Below are 21,776 nucleotides of genomic sequence, written 5' to 3' on the forward strand. Positions count from 1 at the left end.
GTCCTTCGGACTGACTAATGCACCCATAGTGTTCATGCAGTTAATGACGAGGTCTTCCGTCCGTATCTCAACCAGTTTGTTATGGTGTTCATTGACGACATTCTGATCTATTCGAGGACCCGTGAGGAGCATGAGCGGCATCTGGAGATTACCTTGTAGACCCTCCGTGCACACCAGCTTTACGTGAAGCTGGAGAAGTGCGAGTTCTAGCAGGAGAAGGTGAAATTCCTCGGTCAGGTGGTGATGAGGCAGGGTGTCATCGTGAACCCCTCAAAGATTGATGTCGTGTGTTAGTGGAGCCAGCCCACGAATGCACCCGAGATCCGCAGTTTTCTTAGTTTGGCGGGCTACTACAGTCGTTTTATTGAGGGATTCTCTCGCATTGCAGCCCCGTTGACCAGGTTGACCCGGAAGGGTACCGAGTTCGTGTGGAGCGACGCTTATGAGTAGGTATTTATGGAGCTGAAAGACCACCTCATGTCCACTCCTGTCCTCACTCTTCCATCTGGAAGTGATGGATTTGTTGTATTTACCGATGCCTCGCAAGTTGGTTTGGGTGCTTTCCTGATACAACATGGGAAACCGGTGGCTTATGTGTCTCGTCAGCTCAAGGTCCATGAGTTGAACTGCCCCACGCATGATTTGGAGCTGGTAGCAGTGGTCTTCACACTGAAGGTGTGGAGGCACTATCTTTATGGGGTGAGGTTCGAGCTCTTCTCCAACCACAAGAGCTTGAAGTATCTGTTCTCTCAGTCCTAGCTAAACATGAGGCAGAGGAGTTGGATGGAGCTCCTGAAGGACTATGATTTTGACCTCCAATACCACTCGGGTAAGGCAAATGTGGCGGCGGATGCCCTCAGCCGTCAGCCACGAGGCCTGGTGACACACATGATGATTCAGGAGTGAAGGATGCTCGAGGATATAGCAAAGTATGATTTCAAGTTTGGTCTGCAGTCTTCAATCATTCAGCTATCGAGCTTGTCGATTCAACCCTCTCTTATTGTGTAATGACCCTGAAAATTGTGTGCCAAGACCCGAGTACTACCTCTATTTTTCTTTAGAAGCTTTTTGGGGTAATTAGCGCTAAACTCAATTGCTTGTGAAATTTGCATCAAGCACTTTAAATTTGATCTGCATGACTCAAAACCTATAAAATAGTTAGCGCTAGGTTACTCTGAAATCTGGGATTCATCGCTAAAGCCAGTTGCTCCTGGGAATTTTTAGAAGTTCTGGATCGGACCTGGACCGCGCGTCAAAAGTCCGATAGCGATGATCTTAGGCTATTGCGGTCACCATGTTGGACTTGGCCCTCACCTCAAAAACTAAGTCCAGATGATGTTCTGGGTTGATTTGATTGAGTCCGGAATGAAGAGTGTGAGAACGGTTGGAAATTTAATAAGATTTTATGAAATCTGAGTCGTGTCGCTTGCACGATGATTTTAAGTAATCTGACCATTGGATTCTGACCCAATTTCACCCTCTGATCAGGAAAGGTGGCCCAGGCATGTCCTTGTGCTTGTGGACCTGATCGAGATTCGGTGACTGTTGATTTGAGTGTGGTCTGCCACGGTTGATCTGAAGATCTGATCGGTATGAAAACTCAGCTTGACCTAGATCTATGGTCAATGAGCTTGAGTCCGACCTTTCGTGGTAATAGGCCCACCGAAAGTGCTTCGTTGGATCGAGAGAGGCTTGTTTTGGTTATACCCTAAGTATACCTTGGCCCTAGGGTTATTTTCATCAATGTTAGGCCTATTTATAGACCTTAAAACCCTAGCTCTCTTTTCCATACGAATTTCCTAACCCTAACTAAGAAAGAGAGAGGAAAAGAGAGAAAGTGAGAGAGAAGTTGGTGAATCATCTTAGATTCTTTCCTGTTCTTCTTCATCCTTAAACCTTCACTTTTGAATCATTTTTTCAGCGATTCTGAGTTCATCCTTGGGTAAGTTAACCTAACCCTAATCTGTGTTAGAGCTTAGAATAGTCTTGGTGATGTTGTATCTCATTTCTATTCTTGCTTTAGGTTATCCTGTCGCCGTTGACGAAGACCTATCGTCTGAAATCAGTTCGGTGTTCTTTTCTAGTTTAAGGTGCGGACTTTAAACGTATAGGTTATGGTTTTCAAGGCTTTTAATGCTAGTGAATGGTTTATTCTTGCTATAGATGAGATTTCACATGCCAAATGTTATGTTTATGTTGCGTTCCTGATATGCATGTGTTACATTGAGATTTATGTATTCTATGTGTATGTATAAAGTACCGTATGTGTATAAAATATGAACATGTGATTGCCATGATTATTTATCGTGTACTTATGCTTATTGTATGTGCAATAACTCCTTGGTAAAAAGAATTCTCCAAATGCATGTATTTCAACATACGTCATGTATGTTGTATTATGTATTCTAAGTGTTTGCAGAAATGTCTGAATGATCTAAAGTGTGATATGTCAACCTAGTATGGGCATTAAGAAGTGATTCTCAACTCTCCCACTAGTGTGTATGATTTCCTTCATGTAAGTTACATTCCTTGTTGTTTAGTTTCAAGTATTACTTATGCTTAAATCCATGTTAAGTTGATATTCTTCAGATGCTTACATACCATATGATTTGAGTTATTGTTCCATTACCATTCTAAATTATAGATATGAATATCTGTTGTAGTGGAATGTGTGTGGGACTATGGGTTAGTCCAGGAAATCGGTAATCGGCCCTAAGTTCGTGGCTGAGGTTGCTTTCGCCACGTAGGACGTGATTAGACGATCCCGAGTCGTATTAGAGTTGTCGGCAGTGGTTTGGCCACACGGAGTGTTTGCCCACTCTATGTCGTTCAACCCAACGTGCGCTCGTGCTAGTCAAGTTCGTCAAGTAACCCGATTGTCCGATGTATGTTCACCATGTATGGACGCTACTGTTTGAATCTAGGGTACCCAACTTACCGATGAAATCCTATTAACCATTGTACCTTGATCCGCTAAGACTCATGAACCGGACATGGTGGTATGGGACACCGTGGTCAAGCTGTCGGCCTACGCTAGGGTGACGAGCCTCCCCGTAGTGACCAGTGAGCAACCAAACTCGTGAGCCGATTATGGTGGTATGGGACACTATATTCGTGCTGTCGGCCGGCATTGATTGGTGACGAGCCCTTTGTAGTGACCTCGAGCATACCTGGATACCGGATTGAGGTGACGAGCCTTAGTGTAGTAACGAAGGTGTGATAGGCGTGCATTGATTGGTGACGAGCCCTTTGCAACGACCTGAAACCATATGATCGTATGAGATGTCTAGGACTGACGACCCCAGAATGGATCACTGTTTGGATGGTGATATGAGGAAGGTACCTTAGCTTCCCAATCCTGCTGTATGAAAAGGACTAATAACAACTTGGCAATCATGTTCATGCACCGCATTTGCATGTGCTTTGTAGACGTGGCGCACGTTGAGGTGATGTCATGCGTAACGTAAGATGAAAACGCTGAGGGTGTACGCACGAGGGCACACATCATTCTTCATACATCCTTGCATTAACAAGAGTACTTAGGACATGTTTGATTATTCTGCTTTATCATTACTGCTTGATTGAATTGATAACATATTAACCTTTGGTTTACTATTCCACTGAGTTGATCACTCACTCCCACGTTCTGGGGCGGTGTTAAACACCCACCAGACTCTATCTTAGCTGCAGATGTTGATGAGACTTCTGAGGCAGAGCTGGAGATCGAGGATGATGAGGCTGCTTTCTCTTTTATGCAGTTTTTAGACGGGTTCTAGTGAGCCTTGTTCTGATGCGCGGGATGCTGGGATTTCTTTTGGAAATTAAATGATGTAATTTGATACTTGTAATTTTGATAGTAACACTTGAGATACGACCTGGTATTTATATGTATTTCAGGGATTTGCACTTGTACACATATATTTCTATAAGTCTTCCACTTGCATTCTTCACTTATCCCTGAATTATATTTTCTATTTGGCTTAATCTATTCCATGTTTTATGCACTAATACAGACAATATACATCCATCATTAAATATGTTGCATAAGTGATGTTTTGGAACTCGAGAGCCGAGTTATGCTCGACCCCCGAATTTCATGGCATTACATGTTGCAAGGGTGATCGAGGCTCAGCAGACAGACGAGTCATTACAGGATTACCGAGCAGATGCAGCATCTGAGAGTCAGACAGATTAGTAGATTGGTTCTGATGGTAGACTTTACTTTAGAGGCCGATTATGTGTCCCGGATATCCCTGAGTTGCGCAAAGATCTTATGACCGAGGCACATCGATCACGGTTTTCTATCCACCCTGGCTCGAGGAAGATGTATCGCGATATGAGGCGTCAGTATTTCTGGGCGGGGATAAAGCGCTAGATAGCCAGTTTTTTAGCTGAGTGTGACACATGCCAGTGTGTCAAGGCCAATCATCAGAGACCCCCTAGTCTATTGCAACCGTCGAGCGTCCCGATGTGGAAGTGGGAGCACATATCTACCGATTTTGTTATAGGTTTACCGAGGACTCAGCACTGTCATGATGCTATCTGGGTTGTCATGGACCGTCTGACAAAGTTGGCACACTTTCTTATGATTCGTGAGACTTAGCATACAGACCAGCTCGCCAAGATATTTGTTGATGATATTGTGAGACTGCATGGTGTTCCTGGCTCGATCATTTCAGACCGAGACCCGAGGTTCACGTCTCAGTTTTGAAGGAGCTTCCAGAGAGCGATGGACACTGATTTACAGCTCAGCATTGCGTATCATCCGCAGACCGATGGCCAAACCGAGAGGGTCAACCAGATCCTTGAGGATATGCTTCGGGCCTACGCGATTGATTTCTCGGGTAGTTGGGACGAGCACCTACGATTGGCTGAGTTCACGTACAATAATAGCTATCAGGCGACCATTGACATGGCTCATTTTGAGGCATTATACGGCAGACCATGCAGATCTCTGAGTTGTTGGATCGAGGTTGGAGAGCGGCGTCTCTTGGGTCCCGAGCTTGTGCTGCAGACGTCAGAGGTTATCGACATCATCAGGCAGAGGATGCGCACAGCTTAGAGCCGACAGAAGAGTTTTGCTGATCGTCGCCGTCGTCCCATGGAGTTTACCTTTGGAGACTATGTGTATCTCAAGGTCTCACCCATGAAGGGTGTGGTTCATTTTGGAGCGGAGGGCAAGCTTGCCCCGAGATTTATAGGACTTTTCGAGATCACTGGGCACATTGGCACCATGGCCTATCGGCTTGCCCTGCCACCTCAGTTTTCTGGCATCCACAACGTTTTCTACATCTCTATGTTGAGGAAGTGTGGGTCAGACATTGTGGCCATTATTGATTGGCAGCCATTGGAGGTTTGTGAGGACGCTTCTTACATTAAGCAGCCAGTTCATATCCTTGATCGGAAGGAGCAGGTCCTGTGGACCAAGGTCATCCCCATGGTGAAGGTGCAGTGGGGCCATCATAATGTGGATAAGGCATCTTGGGAGTATAAGGCGGAGATTCAAGAGCGTTATCCCTATCTTTTTGATGTTTGATTGTATGATGTATGGTGTTTTGATTATATATGATGTTATGTTTCCTATTCCCTTATGAGTTATGTTGAGTTGTGATGGTAGTGTAAATTTTGAGGATGAAATTTTTATTACATGGGGAGAGCTATTAGACCCGTATCCTAGTCTGTACTGTTCCGTCGACTGCCGCGATCCTTCACGTAGAATTCCGACAACCTGTGATGTATAATCGACGTTTATGCATGATCATAAGACGAATCCTGTAGATTTGAGTCAGCTTAATCCGAGACTTGTATCATTGCGAACACAACGTCGTCATGGTTCCAACACCGTGACTCAGGCACCAATGCGATACCCTAGCTGGAAGATGTGGGCCGGCGTTTATTTCAAAGAAAACACCACGCGTTACAATCCCAAGAGAATCTCTACTTCATGTCCCATCAATCAATCAATCACTTCATGTCAAGTACACATCACCTTTCACTCCATCCCCAAGCAACCACCAAGTCAACTCTCTCACCCTCTCTCTTACACACCCATATATGTCAAGTACACCATCACCTCACCCATCACTCACATCCATCACTCTCTCTCCTTACAACCCTTTCTCTCTCTCATTTCTCAACTCAACTCCCAAGCTAGCAAAAGCATCACACATCCAAGCTCTTCCATGAGAGAAAAGTGAGTTGTGTGGCCTACTTTCCATCCTAAAAATCCATCATCTTAGCCCTTTATTTCTCATCATCTTCATCAAAGTGAAGCACTAAGAGACCGGCATTCCAACGGACCGAGAAGATCAAACAGTGGGTGCTTATTAGGTTAGGTTTTCATGTTTTGATGATGGGCCAAGTGAGGCATACCGATTGATGGTATGGATCTTACTTGGGACCCTAGATGTGGCCGATGGCCCACCTTGATTTTATTATCATTCCATGATGGGGCCATTCTCCATGGACCCCATCATGATGTTTATTTTCTAGCTTAAAAAGGGGTCATTTAGACCTTGTATCTTGGTGGAGAAGGGATCTTCATCGTTAATCTTTGATTTGATGGGCTCACATGCAATGGGACCCACTTGATGTATGTTTTAAATTATGCAAAGGAGGGCCCATAGTGCCGGGGTCCCTCCATCACACGTGTCCCTCTCTTCTTCTCTCTCTCTTTCCCTCTCTTTCTTTATTCTTGTTATGTGATGATGTAGTGGTGTGGCCCACTTGGATGGATCCCACGTTAATGTATGTTTTATCCATACCATTCATCCATTTGGTGGCCCACCGGAGCAAGGACCACCTTATACATGTGTTATGCCAAGACCGTCCAGCATCCAGGGACGCTGGACGTGGAAAGAAAACACAAATATTAGCTTGTTTCCAAGCTTATGGAGTGGCCCACTCATATAGGCCCCACCTTGATGTATATATTCCATCCACGCCGTCTATCCTTTCCCTCATGCCATTTTAGGCGTTGAGCCGAAAAATGAAGCTGATTCGAATTTCTTGTAATGACCCGAGAAATTTTGTGCTAATCTTTCCTTAAGTAGTTGGTTTTGGGGTAATTAGCGCTATACTCGATTGCTTGTGAAATTTGCATCAATCACTTTAAATTGTATCTGCGTGGCTCACGATCTATAGATTAGTTAGCGCTATGTTACTCTGAAATCTGGGATCCATAGTTAAATCCAGTTGTTCTGGGGAATTTTTGGAAGATCTGGATCGGACCTGGACCATGCGTCGAAAGTCCGATAGCGATGATCTTAGGCTGTTGCGGTCACCATGTTGGGCTTGACCATCACCTCAAAAATCAAGACCATGTGATGTTCTGGGTCGATTTTATTGAGTTTGGAGTGAAGAGTGTGAGAATGGTTGGAAATTTATTAAGCTTTTATAAAATCTGAGTCGTGTAGCTTGCGCGACGATTTTAAGCTATCTGACCGTTGGATTCTGACCCAATTTCACCCTCTGATCAGAGAAGGTGGCCCAGGCATGTCCTGGTGCTTGTGGACCTGATCGAGATTCTGTGACCGTTGAATTGAGTGTGGTCCGCCACGACTGATCTGAAGATTTGGTTGGTACAAAAACTCAGCTTGACCTAGATCCATGGTCAATGAGCTTAAGTTTGACCTCGTGGTTATAGGCCCATTGGAAGTGCTTTGTTGGATCGCGAGAGGCCGGTTTTGGTTATACCCTAAGTATACCTTGGCCCTGGGGTTATTTTCATCAATATTAGGCCTATTTATAGACCTTGAAACCCTAGTTCTCTTTTCCATACGAATTTCCTAACCCTAGCTTGGAAAGAGAAAGGAAAAGAGAGAAAGTGAGAGAGAAGTTGGTGAATCATCTTATATTCTTTCCTGTTCTTCTTCATCCTTGAACCTTCACTTTGAATCATTATTCCGGCGATTCTGAGTTCATCTTTGGGTAAGTTAACCTAACCCTAATCTGTGTTAGAGCTTAGAATAGTATTTGTGTGGTTGTAGCTCATTCCTATTCTTGTCTTAGGTTATCCTGTCGCCGTTGACGAAGACATATCGTCTGAAATCAGTTCGGTGTTCTTTTCTGGCTTAAGGTGTGGACTTTAAGTGTATAGGTTATGGTTTTCAAGGCTTTCAATGCCAGTGAATGATTTATTCTTGTTATGGATGAGATTTCACATGCCAAATGTTATGTTTATTATGCGTTCCTGATATGCATGTGTTATATTGAGATTTGTGTATTCTATGTGTATGTATAAAGTATCGTATGCGTATAAATTATGAACATGTGATTGCCATGATTATCTGTCGTGTACTTATGCTAATGGTATGTGGGGCAACTCCTTGACAAAAGGAATTGTCTAAATGTGTGTATTTCAACATACGTCATATATGTTGTATTATGTATTCTAAGTGCTTGTAGAAATGTCTGAATGATCTAAAGTGTGATATTTCAACCTAGTATGGGCGTTGAGAAGCGATTCTCAACTCTCCCACTAGTGTGTATGATTTCCTTCTTGCTAGTTACATTCCTTGTTGGTTAATTTCAAGTATTACTTATGCTTACATTTATGTTAAGTTGATATTCTTCAAATGCTTGAGTACTACGTGATTTGAGTTGTTGCTCCATTACTGTTCTACATTCAATACGAATATCTGTTGTAGTGTAATGTGTGTGGGACTATGCATTAGTCTAGAAAATCGGTAGTCGGCCTTAAGATCGTGGCTGAGGTTGCTTTCACCACGAAGGATGTGATTAGACGAACCCGAGTCGTATTAGAGTTGTCGGCAGTGGTTTGGCCACGCGGAGTGTTTGCGCACTCTATCTCGTTCAACTCAACATGCGCTCATGCTAGTCGAGTTTGTTAAGTAACCCGATTATCCGATGTATGTTCACCATGTATGGATGCTACTGTATGAATCTAGGGTACCGAACTTACCAATGAAATCCTATTAACCATGGTACCTTGATCCGCTAAGACTCATGAGCCGGACATGGTGGTATGGGACACCGTGGTCGAGCTGTCGGCCTACGCTGGGGTGACGAGCCTCCCCGTAGTGACCAGTGAGCAACCAAACTCGTGAGCCGATTATGGTGGTATGGGACACTATATTCATGCTGTCAGCCTACATTGATTGGTGACGAGCCCTTTGTAGTGACCTCAAGCATGCCCGGATACCGCATTGAGGTGACGAGCCTTGGTGTAGTAATGAAGGTATGATAGGCGTGCATTGATTGGTGACGAGCCCTTTACAACGACCTCAAACCATATGATCGTATGAGATGTTTAGGACTGACAACCCTAGAATGGATCACTGTTTGGATGATGACATGAGGAAGGTATCTTAGCTTCCCAATCCTGCTGTATGAAAAGGACTAATAACAACTTGGTAATCATGTTCATGCACCGCATTTGCATGTGCTTTGTAGATGTGGCGCACTTTGAGGCGATGTCATGCGTAACGCAAGATGAAGACGCTGAGGGTGTACGCGTGAGGGCACGTATCATTCTACATACATCCTTGCACTAATAAGAGTACTTAGGATATGTTTAATTGTTCTGCTTTATCATTACTGCTTGATTGAACTGATAACATGTTAACCTTTGCTTTATTGTTCCACTGAGTTGATCACTCACTCCCACATTCTGGGGCGGTGTTAAACACCCACCAGACTCTGTCTTAGGTTCTGATGTTGCAGATGCTGAGGCGACCTCTGAGGCAGAGCGGGAGATGGATGATGATGAGGCTGCTTTCTCTTTTATGCAGTTTTCAGACGGGTTCTAGTGAGCCTCGTTCTGATGCGCGGGATGCTGGGATTTCTTTTGGGAAATTAAACGATGTAATTTGATACTTGTAATTTTGATAATAACACTTACATTACGACCTGGTATGTGTATGTACTTCAGGGATTTGCACTTGTACACATATTTCTTTAAGTCTTCTGCTTGCTTTCTTCACTTATCCCTGAATTATATTTTCTATTTGGCTTAATCTATTCCATGTTTTATGCACTAATACAGACAATATACATCCATCATTAAATATGTTACATAAGTGATGTTTTGGAACTCGGGAGCTTAGTTATGCTCGACCTCCGAATTTCAGGGCGTTACATTTCTTGTGGGCCATAACATAGCAAACGGTGGTTTTCACCGTTAAAAATTCACCTGACTCTTCTGTAACCTAAAATATATTGAATATTGGGCTCGTCCTGCTTATCTTGAGCTATGGGGATCAATGGCGGGGTCGAATTTCCCTGATGTGGGCCCCACCTGTGAAAAACCACAGGAAAAAAAATAAAATAAAACATGCAACAGCATTGTTGCTGCTGCTATCCGAGGCGCTGGCAACGCCTGCACCAAGCGAGCTGGTGGTCTGTAAGCAGGGACCCACGGCTCCAGCTGTGGGCCCCACCATGATGTATATTTGTCATCCAACCCGTTCATTAGGTGGGCCACTTTCTGAAGTGGGCCTCCTCCAAAGCTCAGACCCATCTGATGCTCAGGTGGCCCACATCATAGGAAATAGTGAGGTTGAATTGTCTGCCATTAAAACCCATTTTTGGGTCCACAGAAGTTTTGGATCAAGATGAAATTTGTTTTCCTATTCAGTCAGGGTCCGTGTGACCTTATTAATGGGATGGATTGCATAAAAACATAATGGTGGGCCCCACGTGGGACCCACAGTGATGTATGTATTTTATTCACACCGTCCCCAATACGAGACGGTGGAACCCACCTAGTGCATGTGTTCTCTCCGTGGACGGTGAACCCCACCATGATTGATGTGTTTTATCCACACCGTCCACACTTGGACAGGGGGACCCACCATGATGGAGTGTTGCATCCAAACCGTCCATTTAATTAGTAGGCCTTCATGGAACCCACCATGATGCTTGTGTTACATCCAATCTGTCTGCCCATTTTGAAAGCTCATTTTATGACATGAGCTAAAGAATCAGTCAGATCTGTAGTTCAAGTGGACCCCACTATTTTAAGTAGTGGTTAATGACGCACACCATTCAAAGACCTCTATGGGCCATAGTAGCTTCCCATTAAGTTGATATTTGTTTCCCACTTCACCTGTCACTATGTTAATTTATTATTAGGTTGGATGGGAAACATATTTTATGGTGGGCCTTAAGAATTTTAAATGGTGGAAATCATTATCACCACTTATCTTATGTATAACCCATTTGATATGCATAGGGCCCAGTTGGGGCAGCCCATTTAATATAAATGGCCATGTTATTAGGCCCATCTTGATGTAATTGTGGCCCGTTGTTGAGGCCCACCTTGATGTGAATGTAAGGCCCATGTTCTGAGGCCCATTGTGATGTATTCAAAGGCCCATGGGATATAACCCATTGCAATGTACATAAGGCCCATTGATGCAGCCCACTTGATTTATATAAGGCCCATATGATACAGCCCATTTGATGTATTCAAGGCCCATGGGTCGAGGCCCAACGGGATGTCTTTAGGGTCCATTGCAATGTGTGATTCCCCCATGGTTTGTGTAATGATGTTTTATGGTGGGCCATGCCTTGGGAACAATGTCGGTTTGACGTCCACATTGTAATAATGTTGGTTAAATGTCTGCATTATGACTCTCCCTTGGGCCCATTGGTAAGCCCATACTGGTTAGGTGTAGGCCGTCTAGGCCCATCTTCGGTGTAAGGATAGTTCATTACTTTATAACATGCTTAGTGCACTTCCATGATTCATGCGCATATGCATCATATGTATGCTTGATATGAGGAATGTTTGATCATAGCATAAGCCATTGGGCTGAGACATTTACGAGACTCCTTATGAGATGGAGTGCCCCACATGAATGTGTTGTACGCGCGAGATTGCTACATGACTGATGGTGTGACTCATGCATTTAGCATTGTGTGCCATGATTCACTGCACGCCCTAGCGACATTAGGGTCGTGGCCTCCACAGACACATCGTGGATGGTCCTATGGGATACCAAAAATATTGGCTCTAGCATTATGGGCACTTAGGATGTCCTTGGGTAAAAATTCTAGAACCTTTTTGGTACCAGGGGATACTCCAACGCCTATACCGAGTGGATACACGAGCGCCCGAGTGCCGAATACCACTAAGCCGGGTCTCGCACTGTGTCGTGGTCTATTGGAACGGGGTGTAGCCTTATCCACCCAAGTGAGGGGCTATAAGCTAGGCTGAGTTTGACCAGCTTGCAAATGAGTCCACTATCGACGAGCTGGGTAGGTATTGGCAGACTACTGGTTAGGCGGACAGTGTGGTCTCTTCCACTTACTTGGCTGTGCAACTAGGGAGGAGGCAGTCAGTGTGAGTGTACTAGACCCCGGTGATATCCAGAGAGGAGCTATACTGATATGTGTACTTGATGAGGACTGGCATGCTTGTTTTACATCTCACATATGACGTTTGGCTACATAGGCCTCGCATCGCATGGCCGATAGCATTCATGCCTTGCATCACATCGTTTTGGTATAGCTGATTGCATTCGTGGACTTACTCGCATATTTCTGCATTACTCTGATATCATACACTTGGCGCTTGCCTTATGCACACACTTACACCACCCTCTAAGCTCTTTTAAGCTTATGCACGACTGTTGCATGCAGGTAGCGTTGGACAGCAGCAGCGCTGAGGCAGGAGTGTGCATCTGATCATTATGGAGCTTTTGATCATCTTGTATTTCCCTTTTCACACTATACTTAAAGTTTTTGATATAGTGGATATGTGGTGATGTTGTTTTGTGACTTGGTTATGCTTGTGGTTATGCTCCATTACAAAAAAAAATTCATACTGAACATCCTCCTTGTAGGATCCCAGGATCGGAATCTGGCATGCGAGTGCCAAGATCTGAGAATGAGGCACTACGGAGGCTGTCGGCGCCGAATTCGGTGGTCAGGAATTTTGTGAGCCCGTTTTCTGAGTTTGGGGCGTGACACACACAACGCACCCACCACGTACACTCCCGCCGGAGGCCTCCTATGAGGGCTTGAAGGGGTGAGAAACACCTAAGACCTAATCCTAAAAAGGAATGATCACAAGTGTCCTTTGGACTCTAATAACTTACAAATAAGTGGATGAGTCTCATTCAGTACGTTGACGAAGATCTCCTCCTTGCTGATGAAGAGTCTTCGATGCAATCGACCTGGTACCGATATCATCGATATTTGAATATCGATTTTATCGAGAGACCCCCGATCATAGATAAACCATCCTGAAATATTTTACTGGAAGAACTTGGCGCCCTAGACCGATCTCATCGAGAGCTTTCCGATATTATCGAGATTTGAATTTTGATGGTATCGAGGAGGCTTCGATATATCGATGCATATATGATATTCTTAAGGAACAACAGGGGCGCCAAAAATCTGTCTGTCGATATTATCGAGTCACCTTCGATGGACTCGAGATTCAAATATCGATGATATCGATATGTGGATCGATACATCGATAAATCAGTCCAGAGATATATGCGATTGTTGGACACTTTTTGTCCTCTTTTGGATGATATCGTTTTATGCATCGAGGACATCGACAGAGAAGGTTGATCATATTGAGATGTGTGTCGATAAAATCAACGAAGCAAGAAAACTTAGAGATTTTCTGATTTTTAAAAAAGTTTTCCTACTTAAAAACCCTATAATGTTCTAACTTGTTTTAAGGGTTTTATTCACCTGGTGTTTTGGGATATGGGATGTGAGGCTTTAGATTTACCTAGGGCAAGATTGTATATATACGGTTGAGGCAGACGCTTCAATTGATCTTCCTATGAGGCTTTGTAGTCTGACTAACCCAACACACATGCTAATTGACAAACCAGTGCACTTTTAAAGAAGATTGATCAAGCGTCTACCTCAACAGGATGTGTGCCAAAACTCACTAAAGGTAAATCTTAGGTTCACATCCCATGTCCCAAAACACCAGGTAAATAAAACCCTTAAAATTGAATAGAACACCCTAGGGTTTTTAGCTAGAAAACTTTTTTCAAAATCAGGAAATTCTTTAAAGTTTTCTACCTTTGTTGATTTATCGACAAGAGGTTCGATGAAATCGAACCATGTTGTCGATGTCCTTGAAGCTCACTCGATCTTATCGAAATGAGGACTTAAGATGTCCAGCAACCACAAAGATATCTGGACTGAATTATCGATGAATCGATGGACTCATCGATATCATCGAAATTTGAATCTCGAGTCCATTGAGCCGACTTAATAAAATCGACATCTGGTCTGTTGTGTCCAAAATGCTACTAAGGCAAATCATGCATTTCTCAATGTATCGAAGGACTCCTCGATATCCTCATAATTCAAATCTCGATCATATCAGTAGACCTTTGATGATATCGGATTGAGACACAAATCCATCCAGCAAGTTTTCAAGTTACTTTTCTTGGATCGAGGGTCACTTGATAAAATCAATAGTCAAATATCGATCATATCGAGGTAAGGTCGATGTCATCGAAAGTGGACATAAACTGTCCAGCAAGCTTATAGGAAAATTCCTTGGAATTATCGATGAATCACACTGTAATCGATATCATCGACATTCAAATTTCGATGATATCGAGAGATGCTCGATCATTTCTTATACCTGAAAATTTTCAAAGGCAAGTGCTCTCACATTTTCAACTGTCAAGGAATTGAACCTCGTGTAGATGAAATCGGAGTTCGAAATCCGGTGACATTGACACATGTTTGATTTCCTTGACCAGTTGGTAAAAAGTTTCAAAAGCATGACAATTGTGTTCGTATCATCGAGCGGCGAGTCGATACTATCAAGAGTATACTCTCGATGACATCAACTCTGCTCGATGATATCGAACTTTGTCATAAATGTGACTATGTTATATCCATTGGAACCTTTTATGTGCTTTTATATGTTTAACCCCAGATCATATACCCTAAGCCTTTTCTGTCATGGGAGTTCATCTCCAATCCACCTTCATCATTGACATTCAATAGAGTGGATTGGGGAATGAACTTCCACATTCAAGGATCCTATAGCTACCACCTTAATGGAAAATCATTAAGCTGGGATGCCTTGAATGTATAGATGATAGGAATCGCTCTATCTCCTTTATAGGAAAACATTTAATAGAGTAGGATTCCATCATAACATTGACCCAACCCATTGCCTTTCATTGGTAAATCATCTCAGTTGCAGTTCAAGGGAGCTGAAGATTCTTCGTTATCAAAGGAGGAGATCTTCATCAGTGTGCTGAATGGGGCTCATCTACTTATCTGTAAGTCATTAGAGTCTAGAGGACCCTTGTGATCATTCCTTCTGTAGGATTGGGTCTAAGGTGTCTCTCACCGCTTTCAAGTCCTCATAGGAGATCTCCGACAGGAGCGTACATGGTTGGTGCTTTGTGTTGACCCTTGCTCTATGGAGAGCATAAACTCTTAGGTCCTTGTGTAAGTCCTTGACCTGTGTGGTCTAAAAGTCAGGTGCTTTGTGTTGACCCTTGCTCATGGGAGCATAAACTAGTGAGGTTCCTTGTGTGGATCCTTGGCCTGTATGGTCTAAAATTCGGGTGCTGTGTGTTGACCCTTGCTCCTGTGTGGGGCATAAATTATGTCCCGTAGACACGTTACAGTCAGCCTAGTGTAGGCTGTACTAGTTTGAGGTGAACCTGATTTGAAACCTCCGATTTGAGGTGAACCTGTTGTGAAACCTCCGTTAGTGAGATCTAATACACTCAAGGGTTGAGTGCGTCCGTCGGAAATGGAGTAGACAAGTAGTCGAACAACTATAAAAACAAACTATGTTTAAGATTGATATCTTGTTTAATTACTTGTGTGATTTTCCTTAATGCTTTCATATTTGATTATCTGAGATCACACCTCACACACAGTCACATCCATCATATACTATGATTTGCATCTTGTTTACCTTTCAAATAGTTTATGATTGGATCCTCTGTTTGGCTTGGAAGACATTAGAGTTACTTTGAAGAAATCCTAATACATGCACATTTTCTCAGGATAAGATTGATAGGACTTTAAATTATCATAAATACTAAAAAGTCCTCTTCACCTCCCTCTAGGACATTTTGGCATATTCCCACTTCAACTAAAGTGGTCATTACCACAATTTCAATTGCTATCAGAGAGGGTCTCTCTTAAGGGCTTCACCACTTAGAGAGTGATCTTGACTGAAGTTGGTAATATGGCCAAATGAGAGGGCTCATCTGTCACTAGACCTCCAGTATTTGATGGCTCAAATTATGCATACTGGAAGGCTAGAATTCACTACTTTCTGAGATCTTTGGATCATGATGTGTGGGATATTGTTGAAAGAGGATATGTGTCACCAACAGATCAAGTAGATGGCACAACTATCACTAAGCTAAAATCCAAAGAAACGTGGGCAACATTCGATAAAGAAAAACAAACCTTTGAAGCTAAAGTAATGAATGTTATCTACTGTGTTGTGTCCCACGAAGTCTTCAATCAAATCAGTATGTGTGGAACAGCAAAAGAAGCATGGGACTTGTTGGAAACAACCTATAAGGGAACAAGTACTATGAAAAGATCCAAATTACAGCTCTTAACATCACAATTTGAAAGTCTTAGAATGGAAGAGCATGAGCCCTTCATGGATTTTTTCACAAAACTAAACATCATTTGTAATTCCATGGGTGAACTAGGAGAAAAAGTTCCGGTTCCAAAAATCTGTAGTAAAATACTGAGATCACTACTGGAACGATTCAATTCAAAAGTAACAACTATTGAAGAACGTAGAAACATGGATGAAATGAAAGTAGAAGAACTAGTAGGTTCCCTACAAACATTTGAACTACACTTCAAACAAACTCCTAAACCCAAAAATACTATCCTCAAAACTTCAAAGAAAACTACAAATGAGGATGATGAAAGTGAAAGGGAGAATGAAGATGAGGAAGTGGCTTTGTTAGCTCAACGGTTCAGAAAATTCTTTCATAGAAATTGTGGCCGACCATTTAAAGGAAGACAGCTCGACAACAAACATTCTATAGGAAAATCTGGTAAAAAGACCAAGGAACCACAATGCTATACCTGTCGAAAGTTTGGACACCTGTCCATAGAATGTTTGAATAGGAAACCAAAGGAAAAGCGATGGCTGCCACATGGGATGATACTGAAGAGTCAAATTTTGAATCTGGTGACTGAGAGAACGATGGAGGCTGAAAATCTCTGAAAATTCTTATGATCTCTACTGCTTCAAACATTCCCATCAAAACTGAGAAGGTTAAAGAACCGCCGGCCACTGAATCATTTTCATCAAATAATGAGGAAATTGAGAAGGAAGAAGAAGAAAAGGATAAACTACAGGATGCTTGCAATCAACTCTGCATTGATAGCATCAATTTCCTTAAAAGACTTGGAATAATTAAAAATAAAAATAAATTGTTGTAAAAAGATCTGGATAAAACATTGGAAATCAATACACACCTAATTAATTATCTATAGCAATACCACTCAGATAATGATAGACTCAAAAGAATCAATACCTTCCTTAAATTCGAGTCTAAAAAACTAAATAAACAGGTTGAGCTATTAAAAGATAAAAACCTGCTCCTTCAAAATAAAATGACACACTCCTGTTTGATTTAGAAAAATCTAAAAAATTGGCTGAGCTAAACTATAAATTTTCCCAGAGTGGTGAAAAATTAGAAAAACTCTTAGGGATGGGAAGACCCGAAAAAAACAAGAGTAGCTTAGGTTATGATAAGTTTAAAATAAAATCTTGAAATGTAACACTAATGGCTGAAAAATCTACTGCTTCAGGAAGTAAAATAAGAACTATTCCTGTTTGTCATTCATGTGGTGATTCTGGTCATTATAAGTTTGAATGCATGTCACCTAGGAGAACTCAACATAATTCTGGTCAAAATCATACTGGTAAATACAGATCAACCAGAAGAACAATATAAAATGTCAGGAGTCCACCTAGGGATATGGATAGAGGAAATACACATCCATCTCCACCCAGAATGACCAACATAATGAAGGAGTTATTGAATCAAGTGGCTGAATGAAACAAGAAAACTAATGAATTTGTGAGACTAGGAAACACGATTCAGTTGCCCAACTTGATTAAAGAAACAAAAACTACCATAATTAGAAATCTTGTCACAAAATGGTAGTGAAAGAAAAGAAAAATTGCTTTGTTTCTCACTCAAATTATATAACAGGCAATGATGCTAAGTGGTACCTGGATAGTGGATGCTCAAGACATGTCACGGGTGACAAATCTCTTCTTTCAAGCTATTCAAATCTTAATGATGGGATAGTCACCTATGGAGACGGAAGCACTGCTAAGGTAATTGGACAAGGAGTTATCAAAGGAATAAATATGCTCAAAAAGGAGAATGCCTTTTGCATAAAAGGATTGACTCATAATCTTCTGAACATTTCTCAAATATGTGACAATGAGCATGTGGTTAGATTCAACAAACAGGAATGCGAAATCCTAGACCTATCAGGTAAACTAGTAATGAAGGGTCGTCACACAAATAGCCACTGTTATGTCATTAAAGGCAAAGGAGGGGCTGATCCATATGCTTAGAAACATTTGAGCATGGAAAAACATGTCCAGGTCATGCATCTGGATCTGCATAGTTATTGAAAAGATGCAATTTTGATGAACTTTTAACGATATATCTGAGGTCCCTCACCTCAATCTTTTTGTATAAAAACATAGTGATGTTTATAATTTTGGTTTGTACATTGCTTGTACAAATTTTGTTGTGTTCGATATAAAGATATACATTATCGAAATGTTGAAAAAGGAAAGATATACATCTTCAATATGTCTGTCGATAAATCGTGTGAGCTCTCTATTAAATCAACCAAGAATCGATATCATCGACAACTGTTTGGAATTAGAAGAGTCACATGATCGAGAATGTTATCGAAGGCAGCTTTGATAACATGGAGTGAGGGATATCGATATCATTGAAAAAAAGGTCGATGATATCAAAGTTTGCCCCCTGATAAAAGGCTGACGAGCACAAAAATTCCATTTCACTTCCAAAAGTTGTTTTCTCTCCTCTGCTCGCATCTCTCAGCCATTCTACACGAAGCTTCATCTCAAAATCTTATAAGGGCATCTAAATCCGGTAATACCCCTTATATTTCCTCCTTTCCTCAAGATTACTTTTTAGGTATTTTCAGATTTTCTAGAGCAGTCTGTCCGTTAAACCCCAAATCTCTCTTTATGAGTACCGATAAATGGGTAAGGACAAGGGCAAAATGACTGGACCTGGAGAATCTTCGAGATCCTCTAGGCAAAAGGTTCATGCTCCGAAAGACAGGGTTAGGGCACCTGAACATGGGACTCCTACTCGCCAGCAAACACGATAGACATTACTTGGTGGGTCCCAACCCGAAGCACCAACACCTCCTCCTGCTAGGGTGAATCCGACACTTGCCAAATACACTGGGAGAAAGCTAGTCCATGAAAGGAAGATAGACAGGGAGTGTCTAAAGCCATACAATCTAGAACCCCTGTTAGTCGTAATTAACTGGTTGCCTCTCCTCGACTTTGGCGGCCCGTGTCACTATGAACGAACCTACAACTTCATTGCTTCCTGTCACAATTTCTGTTGATGGTGACGATATAGAAATTACTCCTGCATCCATTGCAAACATCGTTGGCCTCTCTCTGTTCCCCTTCGGTCTCCCTGACATGGACCTTGAGAATGTTGAAACTCGATCCATGGTCACAAAATTTCTTTGTCATGGTCGTGATATTCCCTGGCATGAAGGCAATGCACTGAAAGCAAAATTCATGGAACTAAGATATTGTATTCTACATGGCATCTTCGCCTCCAACATATATCCTCATAGTACCAATCATGCCGACCTTACAGGATTCATGGCCATGGTAGTATATTCTGTTGCAACTGGGATCAAAATCTATTTCCCTACTCTAATTGTTCATCAGTTAGTGTATGCGATTTGCACTTCTCGAGATGTCCATTTACCCTATCCTTGGATTATTCACACTGTGTGCAATGCGATCGGTCTTCCAACAACAAATGATTCAGAACTTTCTCTTCAACTCTTCAACAAGAACAACATTAGGAGGATGGATTTAAAGTTCCACCGATTTCCCGAAGACCTACCCGAGGAAGGGATTCATGTAGAAGGTGAACGTGGTGAAGGGGTTGCTCAAGCCAAAGGAGCTAGAATGGTCGAAGGTTACCCTCTCGCATCCCAACAAGCTTTGTCTCCATCCGATCCTAGGCATGCAAAAAGGTTCAAGCTACATTAGGATCGAATTGGAGTGACACTGCGAGAAGTCACTCAGTTGAAGGAGTTAATGAATGCCAGGTTCACTGTGAAATGGCCTACCTATACGTCCTAGAGGGGGGGGGGTGTTGAATAGGACTATGCCAAATTATAATTATAACAGCAGAATAAAATAAAGAGATACCTAGATAAAATAAATCAATTCACAATCCTGAAATAAAATCAACCTCAATAAACAAGTATTGAGAGGTTGATACAAATTCAGTTCTAAGGACAACCTTACACCATAAAAACCAAGGGTTTATGGCAAGACGACCTTATTTCTAGAACGTCCTTTGTATCAAAAACTCAATCTGAAGAGAAATAAATAAATAGTAAGGAATTGAAATAAATTGCAGGTATTTAAATCTAAATTATTACAACATTCCACACACTTGCTTGAAATATAAATTTTACAACATTCGCATCAACACATACATCCCACAAACTTGAATGATAAAAGATATAAAACTTAAGTAAGCATTCAAACCACAAGGAAAAGAATTATAGTGGTTCGCCTATGTGTACACCAACTGTTTCACAATAGCCACACAGAATGCTACTCCACTCCTAATATCCTCACACAGGGGATATTAGTGTTCACTAACAAAATAGGTTTCACAGGTTCACCTAAAACCTTCACAATTGTGTCTTTTTATCTTGGGCTTACACAATCCAAAATCCCACACTTTCTGAGTTTTCTGGCTCTCCTCAGATAACCACACAATGAGATTTTTTTGGCGAATCTCAAACAAAAACCAAAAGAATAGAAATTTTACATAAACGTAAAATACTTGGATTTCTCCTTTTACAGCAGCCCGGAAGAACCAATTGGAGTAGAAGTTCGAATCAACGTTTAATGTCCAATATTCACTTAAAATGGTTCTAAGTTCTAATTGATTTTAAATTAAATCAAATGGGCTAGCTCTATTTGATTTTGATTCCAAGAAGAAGGAATTACAGAATTTCCCCTTTTCAAATCAGATTCGAATGTAAATCAAAATCAAATAAAAATAAGCTAACAAAAGGAAATATTAATTATGCACAAAGTAGCTTAAAATGAACACTAACTTATCTCAGAGTGGAGCCTTGAAGTTTTTTGAATTGGATTATGAAATTTTGAGATTCGTGCTCAATTTATAGAAGTAGAAATCACGTCTACAACTGGTCTTAGGGAAAATTCGACTGGTCGTAGCTTCAACAGCATTTTGAATTTTTAAGCGCAATCTTTGAAAACCGTTCTACGATTGATCGTGGGGTGTCTACGAATGGTTGTGGACCACCTACGACCGGTCGTAATTGACTCAGGACTGGTCGTAGAACTCATGAGTAGGTCGCTGTAGTTTGAGTCGAGGACCCACGACTGGTCGAAGTTCGAGTCGTGAACACACCTATGACTGGTTGAAGGACCTTCAGGACTGGTCGTGGGCTAACCAAAAAATTATGGAAATCTTTAACAACTTAGGACTGGTCATGGAATTTCTTAGACTGGTCGAACCAGT

This window comes from Magnolia sinica, chromosome 17 (assembly GCF_029962835.1).
Source record: "Magnolia sinica isolate HGM2019 chromosome 17, MsV1, whole genome shotgun sequence".
In the NCBI taxonomy this organism is placed as follows: Eukaryota; Viridiplantae; Streptophyta; class Magnoliopsida; order Magnoliales; family Magnoliaceae; genus Magnolia; species Magnolia sinica.